This window comes from Mus caroli, unplaced genomic scaffold (assembly GCF_978045245.1).
Source record: "Mus caroli unplaced genomic scaffold, Mus_caroli_1 scaffold_12, whole genome shotgun sequence".
Lineage (NCBI taxonomy): Eukaryota > Metazoa > Chordata > Mammalia > Rodentia > Muridae > Mus > Mus caroli.
The window spans coordinates 77,290,765-77,303,851 of NW_028227267.1; the positions used below are offsets into that span (position 1 = coordinate 77,290,765).

Below are 13,087 nucleotides of genomic sequence, written 5' to 3' on the forward strand. Positions count from 1 at the left end.
TGAACTACAGGAACTGACCAAAGAAATGCAAAAATCCAAAATGAATTATCAAGCTAAGATGAAAAGATGTTGCTTTGTATTCTCTTTAAGTGTCTGTGAACATGTGCATGGTTCAGTGTGGAAATTTTTTATTATTACGTCAAAGCTTCAGTATTTTCCTTTGTGTCCAACAAAGAGTGGCCATTCAAGTTCATTGTCCGTTTTCCTTAGCCTCTTTAATTTGACATTGAGCTCAGCTCATTTTTTTACTTTTGTCAGTTTGTTTTCCTTTGTTGAAGTTCTATTGCAATTCTTATAATTTCTATTTCTTTATTAAAATTCCACATTTGTCATTATAACATTTTTAATATTTAATTGAAACATCATTTATTCCTATTCTTTAGGTATATTTATTGCAGACCTTTTGGAATTGTTTATTGCTATATCAAATATTGGTTCCCAGTTAGGTTCTCCCTCAATTGAGATATTCATTTTTTAATTTAATTTTATTTTTTAACTTATTCACTTTACATCCTGCTCACTGCCCCCATCCTGGTCAGCCACTCACACAATCCTTTCCCCCTCCTGTTCTCATCTGGCTTGGTGGGGGCTCGCTTGAGTACCCCACTACCCTCCCCCTCCCCAGGACTTCCAAGTCGCTGATAGGCTAAGTGCTTCTCCTGCTGAGGCCAAACAAGGCAGCCCATCGAGAAGAAAATATTCTGCATACAGGCAACAGCTTTTGGAATAGCTCCCTTTCCAGTTATTTGGGACCCATATGAGGGCAAAGCTGCACATCTGCTACACATGTGCGGGGAGGCCTAGGTCTAGTCTATGTATGTTCTTTTGTTGGTGGTTCAGACTCCAAGAACCCCAAGGCTCCAGGACAGTTGACTTTATTTGTTTTCCTTTGGAGTTCCTATCCTAGTCAGTGTCTGCAAACCTTCCAGAAGAGTCCTCACCCTCCATCCACTGTATGGCTGTAGGTGTCTGTATCTTCCTGAGTCATCTGCTGGGTGGAGGCTCACAGAGGACAACATGCTTCTGTCTGCAAGCATAACAGAGTATCATTAATAGTATAAAGTGTTGGTGCTTGCCCATGGGATGGGTCTCAAGGCAGGCTGGTTATTGCTGGACAATACCTCAGTCTCTGTTCCATGCCCTGCCCCTGCATTTCTTGTAGACAGGATGAATTTTGGGTTGAAAGTTTTGTGGGTAGATTGATTTCTCTATTGCTCCACTAGGGTTCCTGCCTGGCTATAGGAGGTAGTCTCTTCAGGTTCCATTTACTCAGTATCAGGAGTCTGTCTAACTCATATTCTCTCAGAAGGTCTTTTGCTTTGCACAAAATGTGATATATAAATACTAAAAATATTTATTGAAAAAATACAGGTAAATTAATCTAAAGTTTCAAATCATCTATAAGATTTAAAAGCTTAAAAGTTTGAGTATATTTTCTTTAACCTCTTTTCAGTTCATTGAAATCTATGAGTTAATATTTGTATATACATTTCATATCCTTTACCTTGTACCTATTTACCCAATTTTAACTCACTGATTTTCTTTTTATAATTTCAGAATCTTACTTTGTAAACACATCTATTATTAGTTTTATTTTTGTTCTATTCTATGGATTATGAGTTATTTGCTTTTTGTCTTTGTTTCATAAACTAAATATCCTTGTTAGACATTGGTCTCACTTTCCATCTGGGAAATAGATACAAATATATCTGAGCATTGTAGAATGTTTCATTTCACCTCTTGAAGAAAAATAGGGCTTAAGGGAAATTTTCACTCAAGTGCTCTAGCAGCTAAAGAGCAATGGCTGAATATAAATTACGTTATAAATTTTCTTTAGATATTTTTTACTTTCTACACTGTGATATCATAAAAATACTCATTGTTCTTTTCGACCCAACTTCTTCTTTCACACAATGAAATAAATTCTCAGATTCCTGTTATTTTAACAATGGAAGGGACAAACTAGTGATGGCTGTTATATTTCATTCTTTGACTTGATTATCCCAATGTATATGTGTGTGTTTGCTTATAAAAAAAATCAGTCTTTACTAAACCACATCTGCATGTTTTGTTCCAGCAGTTACAGACTGATAGGAAAACAAGAAAAATATTAATAGATGCTTAATAATACATTTTAGCACACTTTTTTTTACAAGGAAATGAAGTAAAACTACCAAGTATTGTGAGTACACTTTTTAAATACCTTGAAGAATGGTGGCTTTGATATCATACTTCTCAAATGTGAGCAACATGCCCAAATTTAAAAGAGAATGTCACACTCAGTATGAACCTAAGCTGCATTGTAAATACAGCACTGAGCTAGTAAGGTAGAGCCCACATGTGCCATAACCTCTCCAAATGATTACTCCATTTATTTCTATACTACCATATTTTCAAAAAAAATCGAGCCATTTGGTCTCATAAATACCTCAGATGTTCTCCAAGCAGTGGCTAGACTTACTCCTGTGATTTGAGCTTATCCTCCACAGTTCTTATCCTGGTAAAGTATTTTGAGCAATGATAGTATTGGGAAATGCATTGTTCCAAGGTTCTAAGCATGGACTCTTCAGTAGTTAGCACTATTATCATGACCATAGGATCTTTACAGAAGACCATTTGAGTACCTTATATACCACTTGGATGAGAAGTCTTCTATCATGTGATGCAGCAAGAAAGTTGCCCCTTGGACCCTGACTTATCTTATGATTCCTCTAATCTTCTATTAAGAGTCAGTTAGCTTATCTAAGTTTGTTTGTTTGTTTTGTGCTTGTTGTTTGATATAGTATCTTCAAAACAAAATAAGGTTTAAGTTTCCTATAATTAGTGATGGTTCTGAGCAAATTCAACACAAGTGAAGCAGTGTTGAAACAGGGGAACCCTGTGACAGAAGGTGGAAGAGCTGAAGTCAATACAATGTGTGCAGTTTTTATCCATTTACATAAGTGAAGTCCAGGTAGCTGCAATATCAGAGTAACTGATTAGAGTTTTGAGAGAGAGAGAGAGAGAGAGAGAGAGAGAGAGAGAGAGAGAGAGAGAGAGAGAGAGAGAGAGAGAGAGAGAGAGAGGTGGTGTTCAGGACAAAAGTGATTTCAATCCTGTTTAGACAATCCCATCAGGAATACAGATTCCATTATCTGATGCAGACAGTTCTGGGGTCTGCTAATACATTTCCAGATATGCACATCATTCTGGTCTCATTTATTTCGTGGGTGTTGTGAACCTGTGTGGGTAACAGAGATCATGGTTGCTCAGAGCTACAGTCATGGTGGTTACCAGTCAAGATGGATGCTGTTAGGTTATGTGTGATGCCAGTGGTAATCATTATGTTTTTCACAGACTCGACAGTTATTTCTTACTTGTTATTAGAATGGCCACCTTTCAGACATCCTTGACAAACTTTTTTTTTTTTTGGTTTTTCGAGACAGGGTTTCTCTGTGTAGTCCTGGCTGTCCTGGAACTCACTCTGTAGACCAGGCTGGCCTCGAACTCAGAAATCCGCCTGCCTCTGCCTCCCAAGTGCTGGGATTAAAGGCGTGCGCCACCACGCCCGGCTTTTTTTTTTTTTTTTTTTTTTTGACAAACTTTTAAACATTTTGCTGGCGGGTGGAGATTGCCATATGCCTTTAGATGATCTCCAAACATGAATTCAGTTGTGGTAAAAATTATTCAAGCTTAGTTTCCCCCTCTATCTTCTGCTAGAGTTAGGAAAACAAAAACACACATTAGAAAAAAAAAGCATCATTTCTAGTTCCCTATTGGTTCTATAAGGCCCATAATAGTAACGTATGACATAGCATTTATTTCCCTTGGTCATGTTAGACTAAGCTGTTGCCATAGTGATTGAGATGAAGGAAGAATATGCCATGCCAGATATACATTTCTCATTCAAAAACATTACTTACAGTAAGGAGTTCAAAGCTGTTATTCCATTTTGCTATTTCATGACTATCTGGAATTTTGATACAGTCACAGGTAAACAAAAGTATTGGTCATTTTCTCACATAGTTCTTTACCTCATTTTCATCTGGATTATGACTCTCTTGATGTGCACGTGGGCTTCAGATGCAGCTCAGTTGATAAGCCTTGATTCTGTCACCTGCCTTGATTCCGTCACCAGGAGTCCTGATTTTACTACTCTAGAAAGACAAGAATTATAAAGGAGAAAGAAGGCCTTTTTCCCTTGCAACCCAGAAGATCTCACTTGCCCCTGGTCTACTTTCTTATTTTTAAATTTACAGGGTAAATTAATAGGAATTTATTAGCCTCAGGTAATTATATTCGGAATTCATATCTAAATACTGTGTTATAATAAAATTTCCCCTCTGTAGTGTATTGTTTTGCAGCAGCACACACAGACATAAAGTTTCGTGCATTAAAATAAACAAGAGAAAAGAATCTACCATCGTATGTAACGTTCTGACTATTGTTTAGGTAATTTGATTTTGCTCTCTTAGCATATTGAGCAATTATTTTCTCGAGTAGCAAACAGTACTACAAAGTTCCTGGGCCCATGAGACGGGTATCCTGAATTAGAAAACCAGTATTTCAGCAATAGCTGCCACCGAAATAGCTTATTTCTTCTTTATTGCACAATTATCTTGGGATTAAATGGGAAGACATAATAGTTCAGTGGAATTGTTTGAGTTCCGTTCATATTTGGTAAATTCTGTTACACAATATTTAGCAAAACCAGTCCCTAAAAACCCCTGACTCCCCAGGGTCATGTGGAGGCAATCTTAACCAACCTACCACATATTCAGGTTCAGGAAAAGAGGAGTATGGATCAAAATAACCTGTCAAGTGGGTAAAAACCAAGCCATTTTGTGCTATAAAAATCACTAGTCAGACAAATGTAGGAGGTAGTTTAGACTGGTACCATGTTTGGCTTGGATTATGAGTTCCTCTTTTCTTGTAATGCATTTGACAGCTCAGTTCTGACATCTGCATATACTAGGCACACTCTTCCCCAAACAATGCCCTTAGTAACCTTGCAACCCCCTCAACCCTCCTGCTGTATTGGGTTACATTTACCCTCTTCTTTGAACAATAGGATAGATTTTGCTACACCTAGAAACAATACAATAGTTTTCTTCAAGTATATACCCAGTACTCCTAATTTTGAAGGACAGGACTACTTGAACCTAACTGATCTTGGATGTATGCTTAGTAATGTAAACAGAGTCCTTTAGGTGAATTCTTAGAAATAAAGAAGCACTCAAACTGTGGTCTTTAGGAACCAACTTCCCCTCCATCTAGAGTCCATGAATATAGAACCCAGGCCATATGCCAGCATCTTCCAGTGTTCTGTCTCCTGGTGTCAGTCATGAGAGTTTACCATTCTATAGCAAGGATCCCTACTCCCCATCCCCCAGTCTTAGGCAACCTCTGTGAAAGGGACTTTTGGCCTCAAATGGTGATGACCCACAGGTTAAGAACTGATTCTCTATAGTCTTTGATATCTCTTTGCTCTAAATATAGTTTTTGTGCTTCTTTTTGGAACTTGTAAACCTTTATTTCAAGTTTGTTTTGTTTTGTTTTGACTTGTTTTTTGAGACAGGGTTTCTCCGTGTAGCCCTGACTGTCCTGGAACCAACTTGGTAGACCATGCTGGCCTCGAACTCCGAAATCCGCCTGCTTCTCCCTCCCAAGTGCTGGGATTAAAGGCGTGTGCCACCATGCCTGGCTAAACCTTAATTTCAATTCTCAGGTTTGAGAGTAAGAATGCCTATCAGGGATGATATTAGCTGAAATACCCAACAAAGGGGAGAGAAAACCTGTAGAGATCATATCCAGTGGATAGGCACAGTCCTTAGTTTAGGCATGGGGCCACCCATCCACCTCAAAAATATTAAATCAGAATTGCTCCTCTCAAAAGGAAATACATAGACAAGGAGTGAAGCAGAGACTGAAGGAAAGGCCATCTAGAGACTGCCCCACCTAAGGTTTCATCCCATCTTCAGACACTAAACCCAGACACTATTGCTGATGCCAAGAAGTGCTTGCTGACAGGGGTATAGCTGGTATAGCTGTGCCCTGAGAATCTCTGCTAAACCCTGGCCAGTATAGATGCAGAAGCAGGCAGTCAACCATTGAAATGAGCATGGGAATGCCAATGGAGGGGAAGGAATAAAGCAGCAGAAGGGGTTTGCAACCCCATAAGAAGAATAACAGTATCAACTATCCTGACTCCCAAAGTTCCCAGGGACTAAACCACCAACCAGAGAGTACACATGGAAGGACCCATGACTGCCTATGTAGTAGAGGATTGCCTTATCTGGCATCAATGGGTAGGGAGGCAAATATACATCTCCATTCAAATTTCTAGCATATGGAAAAACACACAGAAAACTTGAATTCTGTTTCTACTTCAGTTTTATTTTATATATATATATATATATATATATATACTTAAATATGCTATAAGTATAAGTATATCTATATATCTATCTATCTATCTATCTATCTATCTATCTATCTATATAGATATACTTAAGTATGCTAACAAAGAAAGTAATGAGTTAATGCTACATGGTTTAGCCTTAAGGGGAAATAACAAACTAAAAGTAAAACACATATAAATAAACAACCATTACACACAACCACATGTGGGAGTGTTCCTATTCATCCCATCTAGAGATAAAGCAGCCATAGATATGTCTACATATTCCTTGACCTTGAGTTCTACCATCTGTGTCAAGTAAGTGCTAAGGATGTTTTTGTTTGTGTTCTTGTCTATCTATCTATCTATCTATCTATCTATCTATCTATCTATCTATTATATCTATTATATATATCTATTATATATATCTATTATATATATCTATTATATTGTTGGCTGTGTTTCTGTGTCTCTGTGATATGTATGTTTATGTGGGGGTGCATGCTACAGAACAAATGTGGAGATAAGGGGCTTACTTTATGAAGTCAGATCCTTCCTCTACCTTTAAGTGGGTTCTGGGAACTTAACTCAGTTTTTCATGATTGCTTCAAGTTACTTTACCTCCTGAGCATCTTGGCATCCCCACAACTCAATTTTATAGGAATAGTAAATTATTCTAATTGCCTAAATTAGGAACACAGTAAAGAGGTTTTAGGAAGGTTCCCCCTGTAAGTTGAGTTCAAAAGAAAGCTTGCTCACTCTGCCTTGAAAGGCTGTGCCAGGTTGAATGGATCCCCTCAGTTTGGCAATTGGGAGAACCATGTCCTTAGCTTTAATGTCCTTTTTTTCTATAGTGCCAATCTTTCCTCCTCCTTTTCCACTGACAATCAGCCTCAGTTTTTTACTTATTTTTCAGAATAGTCTACACTTTGACACCAGGCTCCCACTCTAAAAAATTATTCTACCTCCAAAATACCTCATTAGACCATTTCACTAATTATCAAGCTCTAGGTGATTGCAATTTACAAATTTACCTCTGCAGGGCAGCTTTCATTTGGCACTTAGTACTAAATCCAAAGTCTACCCTTGAGGCTTCCATGCCTTAGACTATGCCAAACTTCCCAGGGTATTTCAAACTGTTCTTTGTCTTCACCAATCCTAGTCTTCATTCTCAGACCTTAAGAAAAACATCCTTTCATATTTTGCAACCCTGTGCTAACTCTCATCTGCTGAAAGCACAGTTTTTGAGGTCCTCTACATTGCCTAAAGCAATCTCAGTAATAAAGACCTCTTGAACAAATCATCTGCTCACTCCACGGTTACCATTATGACACACTGCTTATAACTGTGCAGTGTAGGGTAAGATAAGCACACACAGAGTCATACATGCAAGATCTGGGTAATCTACTATTAAAGAGATGCAAACGTCAGTCAGTACAGAGCTTGCATCTTGAATGTCTACCAGAAATCGCTGTGTTGAGGGTTTGATCCCATGATTCTGTGGATATATAAGAAGAGGAGTCACTACCTAATTAAAAAAAAAAAGAAGAGGAGTCACTTGGAAAGTTCTTACTGGTATAGAGCTGAGCTCTCTAAGGGGATTATAGACCCTGCCTGGCCTCTCTTCTGTTTCTTACTGTGCATTGAAAACTTTGGTGTATATATTCTCTGTACCATTGCCATTATAGCATGCTTGCTACAGGCTCAAAGCGATCACTTTACTTGGTCTATTCTGCTCCACACAGCTGTGAGAATGACCCCTTTTCATAGTAAGTTCGTTGTTGCGGGGATTTCACAATGGTAACAGAGAGATTACTCTTTTGTCATGCAGTTGGATCTCAACTACCTACCTCACAGCAGCTTTATTTGACATAACTTTGCTAAATGATTGGGGGATTCACAACTGACTAACAGAGAAATAACAGCCCTGAGTGAAAAGGTAGAACTTGAAGCAATTCTGTTATTTCTGAGGAAGAGAATGAGTATGCTTTTTTATTTTATGTTTCTGACACTATGGGCTATATGTTAATTGGATTAAGTACACCAAATTCATTTTTGGAAGAGTTGAAAAATCACACCAAGTTCTCAGGGATGACTAGAGATGTATATTTGGCAATCCTTTGCATGAAAGAAAAGTGACAGTTGAAATACTAAAAGTAGTTGAAATTGGAAAGAAAGAAACAGAAGAGTGAATGTCAGATTTGTAAATGCTCCCTCAGAGAGAGAAAGGGTTTGAAGGGAAGCCAGAAAACTAAAGCATGAGGGCAGGGTAGAGAAGAGGGTAGAATTAACACTAGGTTTTTATTAGAAGGTGAATGTTACCTTCAAGGGATGTAATTTCCTCATATGTCCACGTTAAGTCTGCCAATTCCTGCGTTTTAATATCAATCACTTCTTTTAAGTGGCAATACAAGTTGGGAGGTTAACTATTCTCATGTGGCAGTTAGTCTTGAGCCATTAAACCTCCAGATATTTTCACATTGATTAGACATAAGTAGCATTGAAGTTATTTTCCCTAGAGACAGTATTATGTTTGTTCATTTAAGATGTATTAGAATTATAAAGTCCAATTCATTGAGGATCTATGACATTTATGTAAAATTAATAGGACTTTATAAAACCCTGCCTGTTTTTTTTTTTTTTTTAAATAAAACCCTGCTCGTGGACATTGGTAATTAGAAGTATCTAATAAAGAATGAGGTAAAGTTGGAAAAAAAGGAGTATTGAAAAAAGGGAAAAGCTAGTGTTATAAAACTTGTTAACAGCAATTATCCAATGTAGAAAGATTAATCTAAAGATCAATAAATATGCTTAAGACATTACATGAGATGAAGATATTACATGTAAGAGGTAGGAGTGGATATGTTTGGGAAAGAAGCAAGCAGTGTGCTTGCAAATATTCAACAAATAATACATGATTGGATAGGGAAATGGATAGTTTAAAATCATCTCTCAGCTATAGAGAATTTTGAATTCATACACACATGAAAGAACCATTAAATATAAACTGTGCTTCTTCTACTGGTATGGTAGTCACCTTTCATGTTAGGTTGGTTGGCTATTCCTTTAATCAATCTAGCAATAATCTTTTCAAAATATTATCTTACTCTATTCTTTCTAGTTTTTTTTTTCAGAACCACTCTTAAAAAATGTTTCTATCTTTATTTTCCATGTCACCTATCTTTTAATGATTATATAGCAATTCCACTCTCAGTGTGTGATTTTAGTTCCCTAATTTCTTTCCAGCCATTTCTGATCAACCATTTGCCTAAATCAATGTCCTTTAATATTCAACATTACTTAAGATTTATCATTACATTTGTTTAATTTCTCCATTAACTTTTAACTATCTAAATTTTATACTTTTATAAGTTTATACACATAAGCCTTTTACTTAATTTTTAACTAAAACTTTATTGCAAAGTACTTGTAGATACAAATCTTGATGTTAGTCTGTTGAGAGCCTCCTGGCTCAGGCCAGGTAGCAGTGGAGTCACAGAATAGGACCTTGGTGATGGTGGAGTCTGAGGGTCTAGGGGCTTTCTAGCTCTCTAAGTATACTGAAATGCTGATAACATCTAAAACGTCCTAAAAAACTTCCTTGCTCTTTCTGAGGGTAAAAGACTGCTGGCTTAGGTGATTAACACCTGTAGCCTAACAGGTGAGGATTAAGCAATGCAGCCTTTGTTCTATCTCATATAGTCCTGGCTGTCCTGGAACTCACTTTGTAGACCAGGCTGGCCTCGAACTCAGAAATCCGCCTGCCTCTGCCTCCCAAGTGCTGGGATTAAAGGCGTGCGCCACCACGCCCGGCTAGAGTCTATTTCTAAGTTGTAAAAAGTTTCTTATGAAAGCTATATAAGGGGAAAAGAGGAAAGATCCTAAGTGTATAAAGGGAAAAGTTCTCTAAGCGGGGAAAGGGAAAAGATTCTAGTCTAAGTGGGGAAAGGCAAAAACGTCTCCTCTATTAATCCTGTTCATCTCTTTGTCCTAAGTACTTATATATCTTTCAGAATACATGATCATATGTTACAAAGTTCATCACAAGTTCACACAAAAAATCAAATCACAAATTGAAATAGAAGTTTACAACAGCAAATGGTTACATGCATACCATTAGGAGTAATTATCTAGCTAAACATCCATCACCTGTCTCAGCTCCACAGGTTCACTGAAGGTTTAAAACCACAACTAAGTTTTTAGTGAAGTTTTGTATAGATAATCCCAGCTGATACTTATCTTCTGTCCTAACACCTGTAGTAAATCAGTAGTTCTCTTTCAATGACCCTTGGTTAATTGTTTTACAACCTCTTGGAATGTGCTCTGAGTAGGAGAAAGTCTGGTTACCATCTAAGAGCAATTAACTGGTGACACTTGGGAGACTGACAGAGTTCTCACTGTAGCTTTGATTATCAGAAAAGGACTTAATAGCAGTCCCATTATAAAAGAGCTTAATAATCACAGATATAATTTTAGGACTTCTTATAGGATCATCATTAAAACTTAAGTCATCTATTTGTCTATATAGCATCACTACAAGATAGTACATCTTCGTGGATCTGCAGAGATCTGTTCCATAGGGATGTGTTACTACTTTGTGATTGTTATATATGTATAATAATAACAGGAAAAGCATACTAATGGCAGGAATCCTTCCTAAACTGAGTCCCTCACAGCCTTGCTTAATGAGGGTTCACTTGTCGCAGATTATATAATAATCCGAGGCAGGCCACTTCAGGATGATCACCTGTTAGTTATTAGATTGTCCCATTATGGCTCCTGACATTTGTCTCATATCAAATGTTGTACACTGATCCTTTCCACTATTCAATATCTGCTAGTGGTGCTCTCTTAGTCCCCTAGTTTTGTGTCTTCTTTCATATATTTCAGTATTTGAAGAATATTTAAATCTAATCTAATTCCTAATATTCCAGATGGAGATAAAAAAAATGTTCTCTGATATCCTTTATCCCTTTTTGACCTTTTTGACCTTTTATTGTTGTTGTTGTTGGTTTTTTTTTTGGTTTTTTTTTTTGTTTTTGTTTTTGTTTGTTTGTTTGTTTGGGTTTTTTTTTTTTTTTTGGTTTTGGTTTTTTTGAGACAGGTTTCTCTTTATAGCCCTGGCTGTCCTGGACCTCTCTTTGTAGACAAGGCTGGCCTCGAACTCAGAAATCTGCCTGCCTCTGCCTCCCAAGTGCTGGGATTAAAGGCATTCACCACCACCGCCTGGCTCTGTTATCCCTTTTTATCTTTCACCGTCAGTGTATAACTCTAAGACAGAACATAAAGACTTTGCTATGGTCAGAATATTTCTGTTTCCCTGCCAGTTGGGTAGAGCCATACAGGTACATGTATTTCAATCAATAGGAATACATTTTAGATGTTGTCCTTCAAAGCATCGACAAGCTAACCAGTAGCATTTACTCAGGACAAGGTAACCGGTGCCTTAGAAAAATGGTGGAAAAGGAGGTTTATAATACCCTAACTCTGAGCCGGGCAGTGGTGGCACACACCTTTAATCCCAGTACTTGGGAGGCAGAGGCAGGCAGATTTCTGAGTTTGAGGCCAGCCTGGTCTACAAAGTGAGTTCCAGGACAGCCAGGGCTACACAGAGAAACCCTGTCTGGAAAACAAAAGCAAGCAAACAAACAAACAAACAAACACCCAAACCAAAACCAAAACCAAAACCAAAACAGACCCTAACTCTGAGTTACCATGTGGACTACAACAAGAACCTGCAATCTAAAGTACTCTCATGTATTGCACACCTTACAGATTCACTCATCACAAGAAAATGAATTTTTTTTTTTTTGTTTCTAGAGACAGGGTTTCTCTGTATAGCTCTGGTTGTCCTGGAACTCACTTTGTAGACCAGGCTGGCCTCGAACTCAGAAATCCACCTGCCTCTGCCTCCCAAGTGCTGGGATTAAAGGCGTGTGCCACCACCGCCCGGCTGAAAATGGATTTTTAATGCTGAATATGGGATCTAATGGTATAGCTAAAATATATAGCACTTCCATAAAAGACAAATGATAGATTAAAAAGAAAGAAATATAGCAACTGTAGAATCAGCAATTCATATGGTGTTATATACAAATATTGCAAATGCACAGTTGTCTCTGGTAACTTGGAAGGCACAATACACACATGGTAGGGAGATGCCTGTGCATAGTTCAAAAGGGAATGATGCAGACAGTGGTAGCTCTTTTAATATGTATTATCTGCATCATACTATTCTTACCAAGTATATACTGCATAAATGTCTTCATTAAAATTTGAGAAGTTATAAGTAGAAATTGGATGGAGAAAAAAATAAAACCAGAAGTCCTTGGAGTGCCTTAGCCTGGAAGATAAGACTGCTTATGAGCTATTTATTATTAGGCACAAAGATACACCTTTCTCAAAAGCTCTCTTTAAAGACTTCTCACCTGGGTGAAGGAATCCCTGCTGTAAAATCTGGTTCAGGGGATTGCTTTCCAGAGTATTTTATAGAGCCAGAGGATTGATAACCACCCCCATAATGACAGAGAGAGAGAGAGCCAAGCTCAGCAAAGGTAGCATAAGGTGTCAGCATTTAGAGGAGTTCCACAGCTCATAAAGTAGCAAACTAGAATGATCAAAGCCACTTAAGATTTTACTTCTGAGGGAAGTCTCAGTCCCTCCTGTGTGGTAGAATAGGAAAGTCACTCCTGGAACCAGAACCTGACA

At 37.7% G+C, this 13,087-nt stretch overlaps 1 long non-coding RNA gene across 1 annotated transcript; it reads right to left on the reverse strand.

Moving 5' to 3' along the window:
- Positions 1-922: 922 nt before the first annotated feature.
- Positions 923-7,537, reverse strand: LOC110308890 (uncharacterized). The gene is made up of 3 exons (XR_002379628.1): positions 7,414-7,537; positions 4,014-4,136; positions 923-1,027 (listed from the first exon to the last, which is right to left on the reverse strand). It is a non-coding gene; the product is annotated as an uncharacterized LOC110308890 (long non-coding RNA).
- Positions 7,538-13,087: the final 5,550 nt, after the last annotated feature.